A 6,975-nucleotide genomic window follows, 5' to 3' on the forward strand; every position below is an offset into this window, starting at 1 on the left:
AGCCTATACAGCTTGGAGTAAGACAACATGCATGAAGAGGATGATGTGGACAAAATACTCATTTGCCTGATAATTCTGCACTCCCTGTAGTATCCCTCTACATTTTAATTTTTATAAATAATCCATCATATTTTATAAAGTACGACCCTTTGTAAACTGATATCGGTTCGATGATTCATTGTTAGAAACTGTTACGTGAGTTTTTGTAAAACACTGATTTTTTTTATAAGTGCTATAAAAATAAAGGTTCTTATTTTCACTTCAAACTTTATCTGCAGGGCCTGCCCTGTATCGCTGACAGTCTGTTCTCATGTTTGCACATTACAGGTTTCCTCTTCATGCTGGTCTAAACTGCCCGTTACGAGAGGCTTGCCTTTCAGATTAGTTTGAAACTCCTTTACCGGCTGCACACATCATTCTGCACACTGAAGCCCAAACAAGTGTTTCACACTCTTGGCTGTCAGGTGTTGAGATTTCTTTTTAATATTGCTGCTCTTTCCAAAAAAAAAAAAAAAAAGCTACACCGCTTTTATTTTATTTTATTTTATTTTTTTCTCAGCTAACGGCCGTCGTTTACAGAAATATCTTCATTAATCTTAGTGCCCAGACGTTCCTGGATCGACTTCAGAAGCCAGTTGCTTTGAGACATCCTGTTCAGTAAACAGGAACTAAAACATGATGAAGAAGCGAGTGGAGCTGAATACATCACGACCAGAGACTCTCTGCGAGCACTCTAACTGGTGCCGTCCTAACGCTCCAGTAAAGCGTATAATAACCCCTGATGGCCTCTTCTGTCTGTAACCGTCACTCCATCCAGAATCCAGAAGGCAATGGGATCACAGGACTGCAGATTATTTATTTATTTTCTCACATATTTTGAAGCAATCCAAGCGACACTGAAACTGCATCTTCAGTGCCACCGGAAGCTTCTCAGTCTGAGGATTCTTTTCTGACCTTCCATCAGCGTTTGTTCCACCAACAAATCTTCTTCTTTGCAGCTTCTCATTTTCTTTGACTTGCCTGTCTTTTTCAGCAGATTCTCGTGAGTTTTAAGTCTAATGTAAATGAAAAAGGAAACAGTGTTTTTGACCATAAGGTATCAGAAGCAGCAAGCCTGCAGCTTCCCCCAGGCACTGAGAGGCCCAAGCAGCTCTGCACACACCAGGACATCTGAAGCTGAGAGCGGCAGAGCCGAAGCAAACGACCAAGAGACACCTCACCTGTGCACCTCCAGCCTCACACCTACAACAGCACTATTTCATACCCATGCAGGGAGGTTAGAAGGTGGCAGTGAGAGATTGCTGCCTGCGGCCGTTCTGTGTGCAGTTTACATAATATCCCGGTACCTGTGTAGGTTCTCTCCAGGTACTCTGGATTCCTCTCACAAGACACGCATGTTAGATTAGTTAGTGATGCTAAATTAACCGTAGCTGTACCCTGCCTCTCGCCCCATCACACCCTGAATTAGATATGCAGATGGGAATGGGTGGATGAATTCAGGAATGGAGTAAAGGTGCTTCAGTTTATCACAAAAAAAGTTTGTTTGCACACAGCTGGAGCTGAATGAGATCCATTAAGATAAAGCTGCCGGGGAGTTTAGTTTATGTGGTCCAAAAGCTGGTCCTGGTTCTTTGTTAACACGTTTAGGCTGCAAGTCTTTCATCTGCCGTCCCGCTCAAGGACACATCGCAGAGGTGGGGGGTGGAGTGGAGAGGAGACCTGATGTGAGGTTAAAATAGCACTCTGGCTAATTACCTGCCATTTTTCTTCCAATCCAGCGGTCCCCAACCCCCGGGCCTCGGACTGGTCCGTGAGTCGTTTGGTACCGGGCCGCGAGAGCTGAGGCTCAGGTGTGAAATGTTTGGTTTTCAGGGTTTTTATCGGTTTTCAGCGTTATTTTGTTATCGTTTTTATCATTAACTCGGTTTTCCTGGGTCTTTTCACGTGTGTTATGAATAAATCTTCTTTTATCGGTACCGGTACTAGTTTTATTTTGTTGTATTTATCCGCGACACCTTAAAGGCCGTGAAAATATTGGTGGGCATAAACCGGTCCGTGGCGCATAAAAAAGTTGGGGACTGCTGCTCTAATCTATTTACTCATCCAATTAAAGTATTAAAAATATTGTTACTGTTCACCATTTGAGACTTTTTGATGGAAAATTGTGGAGAAAGTATCTGCAGTAATATATCTCAAATATATAGTTGTGTTTCTGAACTTTGTGGTTGAAGAAAATAAAAGAAGTGAAACAACATTTTTAGCCTTTTTTATTTCTTATAAGCTAAATGGTTAATTGGTTGATTACAAATCATTTATAATAATTCTTTTAATAATTTAAACTCGCTTCCTGTTAACTAGATAAAACTGTTGATTCTCATGCTTTCACGTTATAAAACTAACTTCACTTCTTTAATTTTATGAATCTGCACATAAATCATGTGATGATAAACCCATTCATGTCTTTATCAGGTGAGTTATATGAGATTTTATCACCAGGCGACAACAGTCACACTGCACGCCGCTGACCTGCGAATTATAATCCGAGTCAGCCAGGTGGTGTTTGTGACGGAGAGGGATTCATCCAGAAGGTGGAAGGTCAAAGTTTGTGAATTGAATTAACACACTGCAGCTCTAAATGTTGCTGCGTTTGTTCCTTTCAGGAGAAAAAAAAAACCTCGAACCTTTGCGCAAACTAAACCGTTACCGACACCTGGTGCACGTGTTCAGCAGCACCGTGAGGTGATTTCAAATCTGCTTCTAGAAGTCAGAAACATTTATTGTATCTTTAAAGGTGCATCTGTTTGTCAGCTTTATGCAGCGGTTTCCACAGTGGTTCCCACGGTAACTCAAAGCAGGTGTGAGACTGTAGATCAGTTAGTGCAACACACACACACACACACACACACACACACAGCAGCGCAAAAAAGCCATCGGTGCATTTTCATTTGCTGTATCAGTGTTTCTCAGGCACTGGTTTACCAACATTTCTCTAAAAAGCTTCTATGAAAGCAGAACAGCTCAGTCAGGGCACAAATCATAGCTGCAATTATGGTCAATACCACGACCACAATTACTCAGAGACTTTGAAAACTTGAAAGAAAGAAAGCTAAAGCTTACAGCCAAACTGCACAAACTACCATCTTTTACTTTTCTGTCATTAGTCAAACTTCCAAAACAGCCATCGTTCGGCTCCTTTCGCAGCTCATCGCTCGCTGTTTTTTTCCTGTGGGCCGGTTGAGGATGTTGCGTCTTATGCAGACATTTTGAAATCAATTTATTAAGCGGAATTATGCGGCCCTGCACTTTTCTCTGCCACCCGGACCTGGAACTGAATTTGACACCACTGTTTCCAGTTTCTGAAACTATGCATGTGTAGCATGTGGCTAAAATGCAACCTAACCCTAACCTTGCCCTCAGGGGGGGTTTATGGTGACCAGGTGGATGTCAGGAGGTTAAAAAGGTGCAAAACCAGGTCCACATTAATTTATGACCCAGTCATTTCTAGTCTGACAGCTCAACACTTTTTCTCATGTCTGCACTCACTCAAAAAAATCTGTTGTTGGATGAACACAATTTAATCGTGTCACCTTTTTCCACGTGATTTAACCAAGTATAATAACCCATTTTTGACCATGTCAAACCAACACGTTTGGCATTTAGTGGTTTAATGTAATCAGAATTTTGTTTTCATTCATTCTGCACAAGTTAAAAACTTCAGGAAAACACAATGAAATCTTGTTGTTTGAACAACTTTGTTAATCAAGGCCATTACTGCTAGTCTTGCTTAATGAACCAATGTGGGGGTTGATGATTTCATAGAGACAGACAACCATTTGCATTCATGGGTAGTTTAGAATCACCAATAACTCTAGATTGGATTGTGGATTTGAACCCAGGCCCTTCTTGCTGTGAGGCACCAGCACCAACCATCACACCACCAAGCTGTCACTCCAGGCTTAAAACTAGGAAAGCTGTGATTTCAAGGCTTGATGCAGACTTCTCTGTACGTTTTTGTCCTTGACAGGTTAAACCACAATAAATAGTGATAGCATACACGTGGTGTGGGTGTAGCTGTCTGCCTCTTAAAACTCCAGCGATTTTCCTGCAGTTTGACATCTAATGTGATCTTGTGAATTGCGTGAGTGCAGCAAATAACCGCTCTTACTAGATTGTATCAGGTCATCTCAACAAGAACAAATTAAGTTGCTGAAGTTCATGCAGATGCTACATGATTTAATTACGTTCACCATAGAAAGATGAAATTATTTAGTTCAAATTACAAGTTTGAATCTTGTACATGTAACAAGCACCCGATTTCATGTTTTTGAGTCCTTAGAGCCAGGAGAGAATCAGCAGATTGTGTTTGGCTGTGTGGGGAGAATGGAGAAATCCCACCCCAAATAAACAATAAAAGCTTTTAATAAATAAGCAGTTAAAACTGAAGGATTTGTAAGAACAGAGAGTCAGAGCTGGTCTGAACCACCGACTGCTGGACAGTTTGAGTTTTTACCCTCAGCTGTTTGGAGGACTGAAACCCTCCATGTCTCGTTTCTTCTGAGTGTTATTAATATGCTTAATAGAAAACAGGACTTTGCTTGTATTTCTGTCTCTACTCTAGCACGTTTGCTCTTTTTGCTTACTTGGTAGAAATTCTTCCATTTCCTGTAATTAGTTTCTGTTGTATTTCTTGTTATAATGGGAATTGTTGCTGTAAAACAAATTTCTCATAGTGCAATGATGAAAAGAAACTTAAACCTTGTTTCTTTTCTGATATGCAAGACAGGTACAGGATGAACTTGTCAGAATACATCTAGAAGAACCAGTGCTGCTCTAAACCTCTGGAGAACACCTTTGAGTTCTCACATGGAGATACAGAGAGAACAAATCGCCCACGAAGGCTCAAACCCAGAACTTTCTCACTGTGAGGCAACCTTACAAACCTCTGTACAGACACCGAATGAGGCATGTCAGATTATTAAAGAAAATCCCAAATAAACAAATTGAAGACTGAAGTTAATATTTGAGCAGCAATTTTGAGCAAAAACGCTCTCCTGAAAATCTTGGAATAAACGGTGCAAATATACAACTGCGCACCTTTTCAGGCCCGGAGGACTAATAATGAGCTCTGCAGGGGACATTTATGGTGACTGTACCTGTAGGGACAGAAAATGACTTTGACTGTAGCAGTGTTTCTCTCTATGAGCGTGTAGCAAATCAACGGCTCCATTAAAATAAAATGAATAGACAACACTTCTGTCGCCATTTCCGTCTGTAAACTCATTACTCAGCGCCAAACACACACCTCCAATGCCATTTAAATATTACAGCGATATAAGAAAGTCCGGTGTGACCATCGAGGACATCAAATACATGTACCAGACACGTACATCCTCTAACAAGTCCTCATATCTGCGGGATTCTTTTCTGCGTTTCACAACAGAAAGATTCTTGGAGGAAAAAGTGGCAGAAAGGTCAGACTGACGCACTTCGCGTCTCAGCGGTGTTATTGGAATATCACAAAGACGTAAATATGACAACCAGCAGCCACCAGCACGGCCCCAAATGAGCCTCCTCTCACATAAACAAAGCCGCTTAATTAATGGAAAGTGGTGGCACGGGTGTGCTCGGCTCGGCACGGCCGGGAAGGAGCGGGGTTGCATAGGAACAGGGGGAGCGGAGTCTCTGGAGGGCGAAAGTGGCTCAAAGCAGCGGAGCAGAAGGGGAAGTGAAGGAGGGTGAAGCGCTCTGACATCTACTGAAAACTGCGAGTTTTCGGGGCTGACCTCCGCCTGCGTCATAAAAAAAAAACAAATTTGCGTGGAAATGGGTGCAAACGGGAGTTTTGAGGCAGGTGGGGAAATTCAATTACCTTTAAACTCCAGGAACGCGCGCGTGGGTCATTATTTGCAGGGGAGTAAATAAATTAAGAGGCTGGGACGTTTTAACGAGTTGGGCCCTCCAAACGCACCCGAACACTCTCCGGTCTGATTAAAGTTGCTTCGTGAACGCGCTCACGGGGCAAATAAACGGCTGATATCAGGAGCGCGCCGCGCGGCGTGTCGCAGGTGTTTGGAAACGCCAGGATCAGCGGGAAAGGTCAGAGTTCAATCGTTCAGGAACATCCCCGAGCTTTAAGAAGAAAAGGAGATACTCACATGTGAAACTCCTGCGTTTAAAAAACTGCTGCTTTATTTCACACCATCCCCGCCGCGCCGCTCGAACCCCATCCACACAGGAAAACTCCGCGGAGTGCGTGGAGTGAAATCTCTGAGCTCTTCTTCGCTTGTTTTGTTAATCCAGGGAAAGTGATGATGTAGCTGAGATGAATGAGCAAGTGTCCCCTGCGCGCGCCTCCAGCAGCGCAAAGAGGAGCGGACTGTAGCGCTTCAGTCCAGCCGGGGAGGAGAAAGTGCGCACCGGGCTCCCTCACTCCGCCTGCTCCGCTTCCTCCAGCATCTCCCCAACTTCTTAATTCTCCTGGAGCGGCTTTAGCTCTTCATCTGCTCCCCTTTAATCCTGAAAGGAGCCCTGGTCCGAATCACGAAAGCAGATTTTAAAAACAGAAAAAGAATTTTATCCTTTTCAGGTGTGATCATTAAAAAGCAAAGGAGCGCGCGCTTCCAATAAAGTCCCGCGTGGGCTCCAGCTGCTGGTTTTACTGTTTCTCTGGGTAGATTCTGGGAGGAGGAACACAGAGAAGTTGAACCGTCACAGCGGAGTGCTGGGCTGCGTTTAGGTGCGTCGGTAGGCTGGCAGGGCTGACCGGCCGGACTCCCATCATCCCCGCCGCTTGATTGCCCCCAAGCACTGAGAGAGAGAGGGAGAGAGTTGGGAAAGGGGAGATAGAGAGGGAGTGGATTATCGCGAGGTTACGCCCCAATTCCCGTTTGTCTCGCTCTGTGGTGGCCGAGGGCACGCGCACTTTTGTAAGCAGAGACACGCAGAAAGTCCACGCATGAGAGTAACGGCTAAGAT

General features: G+C 43.8%; 1 protein-coding gene across 1 annotated transcript in view; it reads right to left on the reverse strand.

Moving 5' to 3' along the window:
* Positions 1-6,731, reverse strand: part of LOC102206834 (sodium channel protein type 5 subunit alpha-like) — a 261,018-nt gene extending 254,287 nt beyond the window's left edge. Inside the window, exon 1 of the mRNA XM_013915747.1 lies at positions 6,156-6,731. The gene's annotated coding sequence lies outside the window, so the exon portion shown is untranslated. The remainder of the gene's footprint in view (positions 1-6,155) is intronic.
* Between the last annotated feature and the right edge of the window lie 244 nt (positions 6,732-6,975).

This window comes from Pundamilia nyererei, unplaced genomic scaffold (assembly GCF_000239375.1).
Source record: "Pundamilia nyererei isolate P.nyererei 1_Seehausen unplaced genomic scaffold, PunNye1.0 scaffold00357, whole genome shotgun sequence".
Classification (NCBI taxonomy): Eukaryota; Metazoa; Chordata; class Actinopteri; order Cichliformes; family Cichlidae; genus Pundamilia; species Pundamilia nyererei.